Below are 14,992 nucleotides of genomic sequence, written 5' to 3'. Positions count from 1 at the left end.
AATTGTAAATTACAGTTTCAGAACTGTTGAATTTTTACATTTAGTATGCTGAGTTTGCAACTCCAATTGTGAACCAAAAACCCCAAAAATAATACCCACAAAAGTATATATTTTTGTAAAGCAGAGAACGCAGGGTATTTCATCAGGAGCATTTGGACACTAATCACTGCCAGAGATGGCCACAGAAATATTTTGGGGCGCTTTTTTTTTTTTTTTTTTATACACACTGTTCTGCTCAGGATTTTTTGCATAGGTTATGTGTTATGGCAGAGGAATCCAGCCTAATTCGTTCAGCTGTATATTAATATCAACAAATATAAAATATGAATAAGACATGTCAAAAGTGAGAGACCGCATGTGACATAATAAAAGGCAGAAATGTCAATATATTAATCCTTGTTTTCCTACTATTAACAATAAAATAACCAATTAAATATAAACATATTAGACTAATAGATTTAAATATGTGCAAATGACAGCCTTAAATCAGTGTCAAATTAAACACCATCTTTATTCAACTTAACTTACCCACCAGAAATTGGCCAGGATGCCTCCATATGAGGCGACAGCTAAATTAATGCCCAGGACAACAGAAAAGGAATGGCTGAATTACCTCCCAAGTTTTTTTTTTGCCAGTTTTGTTAGCAAAGTTTCAATTTGTCATAGGGGCCACGATGCAAAAAAACCTAATTTTCTAAAATAAAACCTACCAAGACACGCAATTTTAGGCTGCCATTTTGTTTGTGTAGTTTAGGCACCCACTTGATCACTAATGCTCTACGGAGTCTCCAGTTGAAGATATCATATGGAAATTGAGACACATAAGCTTTTGAGACCTCATATGTTTCTTCTTCAGATGAAATAGTACACCCCCCCCACCAAACACACTAATATATCCCAGGCCCATGGCCAGTCTTAGACCAAGTGGCATAAAACAAAGATGCAGAGAAAACAATCCAACACTGCAGGGAACGAAACTGCCAAACTGAACACAGCCTCTGATTAAGAGCCACAACCCTCGAAATGTGTTAGGCAAGTCTTCCACACCCTGCTGATTGCCCCCCCATGTTTGTTGCTACCTAGTCCTTTTTGCTAATGGATTCTTGTTGCATAGACTGTGTTCAGCTTGGTGGCCTCGTTCACTGCAGCGTTGGATCATTTTCCCCACATCTTTTTTCTTTATTGCTTTTGGCTTGGACGCTAGATCCTAAGTCTGATGATCGCATAAGCCTGCCCCCCTGTATTTGGAGCTATATACATTGTTTTACATAGCTTGCTACTGTGTTTTTTTTAAGTCTGTGGCACCTCAGCCCCTACTCTATGTAGCTTCTTCGCTGCTCAGTGCTCTGCTGCCTGCACGTCACTCTGCAAACACTACCTCCCTGGTTCATACTGTCAGAACTGTGCTGGGAGCGTATGGCAGAGACTGCAGTCACCCAGAGTCAGGTAGTTCATAAGCCACAAGCAAAGTCAATAATCTGTCCAGAGGGTCAACGCAGACAGAACAGGTTAACAAGCCAGAGCAGGTGACAGGATAATCGATAGAGCAAAGGTAAAAATTCCGGGAGATCAAACAAGGTCAGCAAGCTGTGGCAAGTTCCACAAGGGAGAATAATGACATTCTAAGACATCACAGCTTTGCAATGCACAAGCCCAGACTTTGGTGAGTGCAGGGTTTATATAGGGCTGTACGCTTGAAGCCTCTCCAACTCCCACCAGAGTGCTACCTCCCTCAGAGACTCAGAGCAGGTCTGTCATGATCTAACCCCCCTCCTCAACACCCGGGATCCTCACATCATATGGAAACACACATTCTAACACCATACAATACATTCTGTTTGTGGACATTCCACCCAATCTCATTCTGTATACTGACAAACACATTCATCATAACACCATACATTGACACCCAACAGTCTTACACTATCCACTGATACCCTTCATACAGGCTCAAACACCGTACACCAACACGCCACACTGTGCACTAATACACACTCACTCGAACACCGTGTTAGCCTCCCTCCCAGGACCCTTACACACTGCCTTTACACACATCTGCCCATAAAGACTGCCTTTACACACCCCTGCCCATAAACACACAAATACACATACATTGCCTTTACACACGCCTGTCCATACACACTGCCTTTACACACACCTGCCCATAAACACACATATTGTCAGACACTTGCTGGTGTCTGTATTAGCAGGGTAGAAGGAGCCCAGAATGCAGGAATACTGGAGGTAACAGGAACAGTCCAGAGTAGTAGAGATAGGGCACGATAACTAAATCAGGTAGAGGCAGGACGCCAAATAGCGTAGACAGGTCACAGGCAAGGGTCAGGTCCAGGCAGCAATCAAATAGCGTAATCAGGTCACAGGCAAGGGTCAGGTCCAGGCAGCAATCAAATAGCGTAATCAGGTCACAGGCAAGGGTCAGGTAACAGCTCAATCAGGATACAAATAGGTAGAGGAACACAGTACTGGGGACGCTGAGTAGGGCACAGAGCGTCTCAGAATATCTGAGCGCCGACATAAGGGAGCTTGAGGGTTTTATAGAGATCCCAGACGTGGCGTCGGACGTCACGTCTAGATCTCCACCCACTGTTCCGCCCCCAACCACCTCTTCCCTGTGAGACGGCACAAGAGGTGCCGCCCCTCCAGGGGAAGCCTCTACCCCCACTCCTCCCCCTCCCTCCTGCACACCGTTAGCAGGAGGAGAGGAACTTAGGGCGGCGTGCTGGAGCACCGCCCCCTTCATGGGGACCTGAATTGCGTCGCCGGCGTGTTCCCCGGCTCCCCGCGTGGACGCGGGGAGTGAAGAACACACCGCCCGAGACGGCGGCAGGAACTGGGAACCTGCCGCGAGCAGACGCGGTCTGCCACGGAAGGTAAGTCCCGGACCTCGAACGGCACGTACCGTACGCCGGACGGTACGTGCCTTACACATATACACATACACTGCCCTTACATACACTTGCCCATAAACACACCTATACACATACATTGCCCTTACACACACACATATATACACATACACTGCCCTTACACACACACACACACACACACACATATACACGTGCGCTGCCCTTACACGCACATATATACACGTTCACTGCCCTTACACACACACGTACACTTATACACACACCTGCCTTTATACACATACACAGCCTTTACACACACATATACACATACGCTGCCTTTTCACACAAATATATACACATACACTGTCCTTACACACACCTGCCTTTACACACATACATATACACATACACTGCCTTTACACACACCTGCCTTTACACACACATACACTGCCCTTACACACTAGCTTACAAATACCTATACTGCAGTTACACACACCTGCCCATACATACACACAAGCTTACAAACACACACATACACTGCCCTTACACCCCTTTCTCCTCATCTCTTACCTTTCCTCCATCCTGTCATGGGAGCGTGAGGTCTGACCTCGCTTTACTGCTCCCTCATCACTACGCGCCAGGCTTTTGATAAAGAGCGCGGTACGACGTCATATCTCCGCGCTCGGCATTATTTGCTGGCGGGTTGTGATTAGAGAGCAGTAAAGCGAGGTCTTAAGTGACAGACCTCGTGTTCCCTAATTTTGAGCCGACTAGAGGGAGATTGTGATCTCCTAACTAGTCCTGCTGGCTGCAGCTGCTGATCAGGCGGCTGTGCGCCCCCTGGCAGCTGTGCGTCCGAGGTGAGTACTGCTCTCGCTTTACCCTACCTCTGCCCCTGCAAATCGGGACAGAGGTAGGGATAGGCGGGACAGAGTCCCAAAATCGGCACTGTCCCGCTCAAATTGGGACAGTTGGGGGGCATGCTCTTACCTTTTTCCCTCGCCTTTTGCTTCTTCAATACGGTGGCAGGAGGATGATGATGTTGAGTGTTTTTTTTTTTTGAACTCTGCTTAAGTGTTCCCTTCCTGTGCGCGCAGCTTTAATCACCGGCACACAGTGCTATGGCGAATTGAAGAAGAGGTCTGAAGAGACAAACTTCTGTGCTCCCTTATTTGAGCCGTTTAGAAGGAGATCCATGATCTCTCCTAACCGATGATTTCTCGGGACATGTACCAGTACACTAAAAGTATCCAAACAAGCTCACAAATTCTTAGACTGCGGGTCATTTAGTATTACCTATCGCTGCCAAAACGTTACGCGTTATGGCAGGAAATCTAGCCAGACTTGTTTGGCTGCATATTTAGATTATGGAAATACCCCACATGCATAGGTTTTCTTTAGTTTTCTGGACATTGCAGAGTCCTTCCTGATACCTTTGTTATAGCAGACTATGCATCTTTTTTGTGACTCTTGTTTGGCAGTAAGGGGAATTGTGCAAGAACAATGCCTGCCAGTAAATTACAGGTTATTTAAAGGCAAATTTGGAGTGGACGCCTCAATTAGTATTCCTCCTAAGATTTTTAATTGGAATAGCAAGAAGTGTAGGTTCTTGTAGAGCATGTACCCAAGAGCCAGAATTTGATCATTGCGCAAAGCACTAGTTGTGCCAAGCACTTATTGTTTGGAGAAAACCTTTACATTTTTTTTGCGTACTGTGCTACAAACGGAGATCTCAAAAATATATAGAAACCTAAGTATCTGGATTGCTATAGTTGTTATATAGCCAGAGGAGGTAATCTTTATTCAGCTGGGGCAAGAAGTCCCACACTATCTTGCTACTTGTTGTTAACGAGTCTGGGCAGCCAGATAACAATAGACAAGCCAGATATTGGCTCAATATCTGATGCTGTAAGTGTGGCTTCTTTTCCTAAGCTACACTGACCCCAATTCTCCCTAACCACCCACCAGTCTAAAACTAAACTGCAGCTAAAATGATTTATTTTTTGGAGTGGGGTTGCTGTGGGTGGAAGGGTAAAAACTAGACTTGTGATTTCGTCTTCGGGCGAACATGAAAACGAACACGAAGTGTGCGTTTTCGTGTTCGTTCCGAAGACAGCGGCGGTAAAACGTAGGCGAAGACGAAGACACACACCACGAAGATCTTCGTGATCGTCTTCGTCTACCACTCTCCCCGGTCCCTTTCCCTTCTAGCTTACCTTGGCATCGCGGCAGTTCACGGGAGTGGAAATCCGCAGGTTCGCCGTCACGGGTTACAGGGCAGTGCGAATGAGCCTATTGGTCGCCTACAGGGACCTCCTCTGGCATCAACCAAGACCCTGCAGGTGACCAATAGGCTCACTCGCACGGCCTTTGTAACCCCTGACAGCGAACCTATGGATTTCCGCTCCATAGGTTAAAGGGCCGTGCAAGCAACCAATAGGCTCACTCGCACGGCCCCTTAACCCCTTAAGGTGCAACAAGTGCACCAGGAGCCTAAAAGTCTGTACGAGCGACCAACAGAGTTGCTCGTACAGACTTTAAAAAGTTAACCCCTAATGAAGCAACTTGTCCGGCAGATCCCACTGGTCTCCCTGTTCTATCAGTTAAATGTCCGTACGAGCGACTTTATTGGTGGCTCGTACGGGCATTTAACTGATAGAACAGGGAGACCAGTGGGATGTGCCGGGTAAGTTGCAGCGTTGCGGTTTTAAAAGTCTGTACGAGCGACTCTGTTGGTCGCTCGTACAGACTTTTAAAACCCCAATGCTGCATGATAGAATGATAGAACAGGGAGACCAATGGTATCTGCCGGACAAGTTACGGCACCAGGATTTTAACAGTCTGTACGAGCGACCCTATTGGTCGCCAGCAGGGGGCTCGTCTGCCATCAACCAATGGCAGATGAGCCCCCTGCTGACGACCAATAGAGTTGCTCATACGGACATTTAAACTCCTGGCGCCAGAGCTGCTTCGGTACGCGTTAACCCCGTATTAACCCCTTAACCGGAAAAAACGAAGAAAAATTGAACACGAAGAATGTCCACGAATATTTGCCCGAAGAGAAGACAGGAACAGGCAAATATCCGCGGAATACGAAGATTTTTTTTCCCCCCGAAGACGAGCACGAAGACGAACACGAAGAGCCCGCTGGTGCCCAAGTCTAGTAAAAACGGAGAATGAGATATATATAACACGACTCCTCCGTCAACTTCTTGCTTCTTGCAGGACTGCCTCAATTGTGAGGCGTTCCTGTGCAGCGAGAACAAGCCCGGTGCAGTGTGCATCGGAGCATGCCTCTGTATTTTTTATAAAACACACTGGTATGTCCAATATCTTTTGTGGATGTACTGGTACCTCCATAGGGTAAGGGATGGGTTGAAGCAGCCAATCACTGGCAAGAAAGCACTTCCATTAAAATCAAGTTGAGATACTTTCTGCGCATGCATATGAGATTCTTGCTAGACCACTTGGTAGTCTCCCAAGAGCCAGTGCTGTTATTGGAGGTAGGGAAGGTGAGCAGGACGTAGGAACACTGAGACAGATGGGAATAAGGAAGGTGGGCAGGAATTGGGAAACACAAGCATGTGGATGGGTATTAGGGAAACGCAGGCAGCTGAGGAATCATCAAAGGGTATACAAAACGGAACAGTAAAAAGGGTTCCAATTTAAATATTTTAGAGCTTGCACATGCTCCAGTATGGGTTCATAGAAGATGCTGTGACTGCTGGAGCCACTAGGGGGAGAGCTATCTGTAGCTGCCTTGGCATCCAGGCAGTGCCCATGTGCCTGCCACTATCTGCCAGTGGACTGGTGAGACACGTGGGACAGAGACCTATTGGGCAGTGGGTAAGGGTTTAGGGTTCCAGTGTGACTAATTGTGCCTCACCCCTATACAGCTTGAAAATAGCACAGATTGACTTTGCTATGCATTTTACATACTGGGATATAGTAGGAAGATGAGAGTATAGTTCTGTGATTGTCATCTCAGGCATTCATGCCAAAGGTAACGCCAGACAGTGCAGAGGCCATAAGCTAATCAATCTAGACAAGGAAGTTGCTGATATATTGATGTGAATGTGATTCACATTCACTTGATTAAGCAAGTGAAATTTGTGTTTTTGTAGAAAAGTATTTATATTAGGCCTGGACATAGGAAACTTGGGGGTAGGGGATTCACCTCTCCCATTTTCGTAGGGAACCCAGAGTTCCCTCCTATGTTCAAACCTCAGCTACAGAAAGAGTAGAAACTATTTCTTGTTGATGGCGAACTGAAAATAATTCAGATCAGGGCATACATTACTACAGATCTGCCAGGACCTAAAAGCAGAACATGTACAGCACTGCAGAATAGGATGGTGTTATCTAAAAAAAAAATCAATAATGATAATAATGCACTGGAATTAGAGTTTCTTAAGGACAAATCTATTGTTTAGATGCGCCAATACATATAGTATTACCTTGCAGTGTGTGGAATCTTAAAACTCACAGAAGAAAGTTTGGATACTTTCAGGTCTTTACAGCCCCCTAATGCTGTGGATCACTTGTTTGTCAGCTTTAACAAATGCAATACATAGGGCTGAATTATTACTTTACTTACCACTGGTGACCAAGAAGCTACTGCTCAATCAATTCAAAGTAATGGTTGCCATACCAAGGGTTTAACACAAGGTACACACCATTGGTAAGCCACAAGTATAAGAAGAACAGGTTAGACTTTGCTAGAAAATCATTTAATATGCCTGTCCAGTTCTGGAACAATATTCTTTGGAGACATTAGCCTACACCAGAATGATGAGAGGAGAAGAGTATAGCGAAGGGAAGGAACGGCTCATGGTTTGTAGCATACTACGAAGATATTGTTTAACCCCTTAACGTCCATTGCCAGGTCAGGCACGTCATGCAAAAACGGTCACTTAACGACCTATGACGTGCCTGACACGTCATCAGACTTAAACAAGCTTAGAAGGTGATCAACGATCACTTTCTAAGCTTAAACGGTGTTGCTGTAATGCCTGTAATTCAGCAACACCGAGATCGGCATGATGGGCCATCTCTGGCCCCTCCCCGGGGCGTCAACATCCGCCATACATTGTATGGTGGCGGACGCCCGTTTTAAAAGCGTTTAGGAGGCGATCAACGATCACCTCCTAAACTTCAATGGTGTCGCTGGAATGCCTCGATCAGGAGGCATCCAGCGACACTAAATACTTACCCCAGGGCGGGCTGTGACCGCTCCGGAGAGCGGTCACAGCCGCAGCTGCACGCAGTCTTCGCCATCCGCAAGATGGCGGCGGCCCGGGAAAAAAAATAATAAAGTTGAAAAAGTTCGCTAGACGGTCTCCAGACCCTCTAGAGAACTATGGCTCCACTTGCAGGTTGAATACAGGTACTGCATTCAAACATACAAGTCAATGGAGCCCAGCTTTCTAATCACTATGTGATTAGTAAAATATATAAAAAAAAAAAAAAAAAATTTAAAAAAAAAAAGGAAAAAAGAAAAAGCTTAAAAAAAACATGGTAACATTTAAAAATTATTATGCTTTAGAGGAACTATCCAGTTCCAGCAAAATGTAAAAAAAAAAAGTCCAAAAAGAGTAAAATAAATAAAATAAAAAAATAAAGTTTATTATTATGAGCAAGTGCTAAAATTAGCGCTGTATCTTCCCAAAAATCCTGACGTGGAAAAATTTAAATAAAAGCATTTCAAATACCCAAGGGGTGTCTAATTTAAAAAAATGAATGGTTTGATGGGGTAAATTGGAGTGGCCGGGCTCAAAGATAGGGCATAGGCACAGACTGACCGAAATGGGGGAAAAAAAAGCGCACTTCCAAAATGTGGCATTTTAACCCCAAACAGCAGTCAAACCCATGCATGGGTGGTATCACTGTACTCGAGAGATGTTGTTGAACACATATTAGGGTGTTGTTTGATAGTGACGTATACCTGGAGCTATAAATGTATACCCAAAGTACAATTTGTGTAAAAAAAAATACTAACACAAAGTGTGGCAAAGGCTGGTGGTAGAATCTCATGCATGGAAAGGGTTAAAATACTAGCATTTGAAATACCTTGGGGTGTCTAGTTTTCAAAAATATATGGTTTGATGGGGTAAATTGAATTAGCCGGCTTAAAAAATGGTCCTATTAGGACATGGGGGCAGAATGACCAGATGTAAAAGTTCCAAGTTAAAAAATGTGCACTTCCTAAATGTGGCGTTTTACCTCCCAAACAACCCGACAAACCCATGCATGGGGGGTATGACTGTACTCGGGAGATGTTGCTGAACACATATTGGGGTGTTGTTTGAAAGTGTTGTATAACAGGAGCTGTAAATCCATACCTGAAGAGCAATTTTATCGATAAAAAACACAAAATAAATTACTGCCACAAAGTTTGACAAAGACTGGTGGTAGAATTAGTGCATGGAAAGAGTTAAAATTCTAGCATTTGAAATACCTTGGGGTGTCTAGTTTTCAAAAATATATGATTTGATGGGGTAAATTGCATTGGCCGGCTTCAAAGATACCCGAAATGGCACATGGGGGGAAGAATTACCAGATTTGGAAAAAATGGCTTTGAAATAGCAAAACGCTACTTGTACTTAATGCTCCATAACGTGCAGAAAAAAGCAAAAAAACATAAAAACATTGGGTATTTCTAAACTCAGGACAAATAGTAGAATATATTTAGTAGGTTTTTTCATTACCTTTTATAGATGAGTAAAAGATTTTTCAACTAAAAGTTAGAAACAGTCATTTTTTTCTAATTTTTTTACCATATTTTATACTTTTTTTAATAGTAAATAATATGATACAATCAAAACAATGTCATCTAAAGAAAGCCCTTCTTGTCCTGAAAAAAACAATATCTAATGTGTGTGGGTTCAGTAAACGGGAAAGAAGAAAATTACAACTAAACACGAGCAGCGCAGAAATGTTAAAACGGCCATTGTCACGAAGGGTACAAAAAGTAAAATCAGCCTTTGTCACGAAGGGGTTAAAGGTAAAAATAAAAAAGTCACCTTTATGGTTTTTATAATGCCATTCACTGTACACAAAAATGTTTACACTGTTTTATAGCACAAAAAAAGACAATTGCAATGGACATTGGGCTTTGTCTACTTCTATCATAAGAATTCCCAAAAACATTTTTGCAGATTGAAGAAAAGTTTCACAATTATACAGTAATACACAGCAATGATTTCCTCAACGCTATGTAAATATAGTTCCAAATGTGACAGGTCACTGCTGTAGGAATCAAGTCATGATTAAATAGCTGTATAATGTGCAGTGCAAATTGTTACCACTAGATGGCAAACTATTCTTTCCTTTGTCAACTTCCCCTCTGCTTCTTGCCACAAGTTTTAAGGTTGTACAGGTACCTAAAGGGACGTTTAATGGGTTTAATTGAATGGTTATGTATGGTTTATTTCTTTATTTCAACACTTATTTAAACAGAAGTTTAGTTTGGGAGCTGTCCCAGGGCCTGCCGATGTTTCCCCAGTTTTCTGTTTTGGGGGTCGTGTCCCTGCCTCTGTTTGGGGCAGAGATTTTATTACAAGTGGTTTGTCAATATCCAAGCCATGGAGTCATTGCCTTTGTTTGGGACGGTGATTAAATTATTTAATACTTTGGAACAGCAGTGTCTATTATACTCACTGAAACGCCATGTTGAGGAAGGCTCACAGCTAAGCCTAAGTGTTGGGATATATATAAAGGTTTGTCTTTTCACCTCTGTACTCATTTGGACTTTGGTTTGGATGTTCCTGGCCAGGGTCATGTTTTTGAAGATAGAGTAAGTGAGACATTGTGTTGCTATTATTGCAATTACTTCTGTGGGTTTTTTATTATATTTATTATTGTTGGCACTTTTCGTGGAATCTGTATTTACCGTATTTGCTCGATTATAAGATGAGGTTTTTTTCAGAGCAAATGCTTTAAAAAATAATGACCGTCTTTTATTCAAGGTCTTATAATCAGACCTCAGATAGAGGTCTGACTACAAGACAAAGATCCAGATCCCTGCAGTGCCAGCATCACATGACTTTACGGTGCTCAGTCATAGAAGCCCCGGTGGACGTTCCGGCATCAGCGGAGGTTGTCTGCGCGCATCTCGCAGACCTCCAACGGCTGCCCCCACTACACACCAAGGAATCTGAAGCATGGGGGACAAGCCTAGGGATGCACTGGTAAGTGGCATATAGGGAAGCAGAGTGGCATATAGGGGGGTATAAGGCATATCTGGGGGGCAGATGTGCATAACTGGGGGCAGGTTGGCAAATAAAAGGAAATAAAAACAAAACCTTTTTTTTCATAGTTCTTATTAAATATGAAAAAATAGTTTACATTAGAATAATAATAATAATAGAATTAATATTTACTAATAAAACTTTTTTTCTTATAGGGTAGTCCTAAATTAATATTCAAATTTTGGGGGGGTCGTCTTATAATCAAGCAAATACTTAAATATGTATTCATTGTTTGCATATATTTAAGATACTGGTATCTCAATCAGCTTGTGATTTTTTGATATGATGACATTTTATAATGAAATGCAATAAAATATATAATAATAATTTTTATTTATATTGAGTCACAATATTTTTTTTTTATAAGAACATTTTTATTGAAGAGAGATAGATCACAATATATAGATAGATGTGCCGTGGATCTTCCAGACATAAGCAAACAAGGATAGAGCACAAAACAGGTTAACAGACATAAAACTTCAACAACATTGTATAAACTGAGGGAATATCCTTGGCATTCACCGTCAAACGTGTGATCCCTCAAATGGTATTTAAGTATAAGTTCTCTCTTACATTTTTATCTGTACATAACAAATAGAAAAGAACAGCAACAGGAGATGAATTAGTGCATATGAATTATAGCAGGTTACAGCATAGAACCAACAATAGAAATCTCATAAACCAAAACCAAAAATGCAGACCACCTTCCAACTGAGAAGCCAGGATAACGTAGAACTAGAACGTCCAAAATTGAAGATACAGAAAAAGCACAATAGCTTTGCATTGGGTACAATAGCTTTGTTTTCAAAACGACAGGGTAGGAGGCGTGGGGGGGCATTGTGATACAAGTCTGCCCCTGGGGACCCACACTTACTGCAACGTTCATCAGATTTAAACTCCATCTTGTATAATCTTGCAAGAGAGTAATGGGCAATTTTAAGACATATATCAGAATACATGGAAGTTGGCAGAGCTCGACAAGTGGCACTCACTGCCTCATAGACATCAGCGATCTCCAGGCATATGTTGAATCCACTTCTTAACCCCTTCTGTTAAGTCAGGTAAGTATTTGTCTTTCCTCAACAACTTATATAAAATCACAGTGGAATGACGTTCCCCATGTGTGGTTCAGATTAGAAAGTCTAGGGGGTTCTCCCAGTCCTGAGTCATAAACCCCTGAACTTGTGAGGCGGCATAACTACAGGCCTGCAAATAAGTAAAGTGTTTTACATGTAGGTCAGGGAAAACCTACTGAAAGTCCGCCAAGGTCACCAAAGATCTGGCGGATTTATTCAGTAGCACATCTATAGTGTGTACATGGGACCTGCTCCAGTGCTTAAACACCTGACCAGCCCTACCACCCTAAAAGCCTGGGTTATCAATCCATGGTTGAAACGGTGAAATATCCCGTTGTAACCGAAGACGCAGCCTCGCCTGTTTTCACGCCTGTTATAAAGAAGCAACAGACCGCAAAGCAATAAAAAAGGAAACCATATATTAGGTCTTGATGTAGAAAAGGCCTTCAATAGGCTAGATTGGAGATACTTGAGAGTGGTCTTAGATGCTTTTGGCCTACAAGGCCCTTTTAAAACTTGCTTATTGGCTTTATAAACTACGCCTCAGGCAAAAGTAACTGTCCCTTCTTTGAATTCTGAATTTTTTAATATTCAGAATGGGACGAGACAAGGTTGCCCCTCAGCTCTGATCTTATATGTGCTTTCTATAGGACCACTAGCTGCATGGATTTGAGCTTCCACTAGGACAAACGTTGGGGAAAAGAAAAACATAAGATCATTGAAGAATTTAGTAACTACTCTAATTATAAGTTAAACTTGAAAAAAACCCACGAGTAATTTCCTCATATTTGGCTACCAAGTAGGGCAGAATTCTTTCCAGTAAAAATAAGCAATATGTATAAATTTAGGAAAAAAATTCAAGGTCGGACATTTCATTACTACAGCTTCCCCACTAGAGGTTTTAAAATTTTACATCAGAGGCCTAAACCTTGCACATTTGAAATCCCTAATGCTTAATTAATATTTCAGATCTCAATGAGAATATTATTGCTTTAACCTTCCCAGATATCCAACTAAAATATGAAGTCTTACTTATTTTATAGAATTAAAAATTACTTGAGACATTATGAGCCTGTATGCCATTCTTTATTAGATGATTTTATTTACAAACATTTTAATCAGAAATTGATGTCCAATGTAATAAATCTCTTAAATTGTCTTACCAAGAATGATAAGACTACTTCAATGATTAAATGAGAGAACGATATAGGCAAAACCTTTTCTCTAGATATGTGGTTTCAATCTTGTTTGATACAAAGAAAGCTATCCACTGTGTTAAGTTACAAGAACATTTCTTTAAACTCCTTAATCGCTGGTATATGGTCCCCACTCAGGTCAATACATTTTATCCGCTGGTATCGGAGTCCTGCTGGAAATACCATAAACGCGAAGGTTCCATGTTCCTTATTTGTTGGGAGTGCAATAAATTACAAGAAATTAAGAATAGCATAATAGATATCTTTAAAAAATATCTTTCTTTTCAACTTGATTTTGTTTAAAAAGACAGATCACAATATCAATACTATATGGAAAGATACTTTTTTAAATCAGAATTCAGCTCTAGATAAATACTAAGAAAAATCTAGAAAAATACTATCTGCACACCTGCATATCTTTAACGTCTATGGCAACCCAAAATCATCTTCATAGACGAGGGAATGTTACATCATCTAAAGTTTAAACCCAATGGGATTTTCCCTATAATGTCCATTTTTGAAACCTGATCCTGATCCAATTTTTCTATAGAACCATAACTAGGCTGTCTATATACACTCACTGGCCACTTTATTAGGTACACCTTGCTAGTACAGTGTTGGATCTTGTTTTGCCTTCATTCTTTGTGGCATATTTTCTACAAGGTGCTGGAAACATTCCTCAGAGATTTTGGTCCATATGGACATGATGGCATCACGCAGTTGCTGCAGATTTGTCGACTGATCTGTGTTTGAATTTAATGTTTAGTTTATTAGTAATTCAGTAAGCAGGGTTTAGCGTTAGGACCCACCGAATATTGGAGTACTTTGGCGTAGTGGTGGGCTAAGCATACTATGCCTCTCTCTCCTCCCCATGTCCCAGTTAAGATGTTCTATCCTTGCTTAAAGGAGAAGCGTCTGAGAATTCTGGCTCCTCACTCCATCCCCTGTGTTCCTTGCCTTGTTCCCTGTCCTTTGTTGTGCCCTGTATCATGTATGTCTTGTCTGGTTATGTTCCTTGCTTGGTCTCCCTGTTCCTTGCTTGGTCTCCCTTGCTTGCTCTGTCCTCCTTGCTTGCTATGTTTCCGTTATATACTCTGCTTAGCTTTCTGTACATGCCTGCTACAGGGTCCCTGCAGGATACCTCCAAGTTCTGCTTTGTTCTGGACCACATCAGCTGCTATGTCGGGGTGCTGGTATGTGGCTGCACAACCGTAGATGCCCACCTGGGTGAGTGCAGTCGCCCTGCACCAAGCCCTGTCCAACTCCACTACTGCGCAATTACTCCTGCACTCCATCTTTGGGCGCTCTGGGTCATTACAGTCGTCTGTATGGACCCAGTTCCTGACATGCACAAATTATAGAAGACCATGCCTGCTTTTATCCTTGGACCACCTGCACTACATTTTCCTGATGAATTCATCTCAGCAACCAAAATTCTCTATAATTTTTTGATCTGGTTTTCTTTCCAAGCCTTTCCAGATTACAAATGGCACAAGACAAGGATGTCCATTATCACCCCCTTGTGTTTGCGCTTGTGATGGAACCATTAAGCACAACCCTGACATACAAGGCTTTCACATGCATACCATGGAGACCAAAATTTG

This window comes from Sceloporus occidentalis, unplaced genomic scaffold (genome assembly GCF_023333645.1).
Source record: "Sceloporus occidentalis isolate IW3139 unplaced genomic scaffold, rSceOcc1.0.p SCAF_82, whole genome shotgun sequence".
Taxonomy (NCBI): domain Eukaryota; kingdom Metazoa; phylum Chordata; class Lepidosauria; order Squamata; family Phrynosomatidae; genus Sceloporus; species Sceloporus occidentalis.
This window is presented reverse-complemented; position numbering follows the sequence as displayed.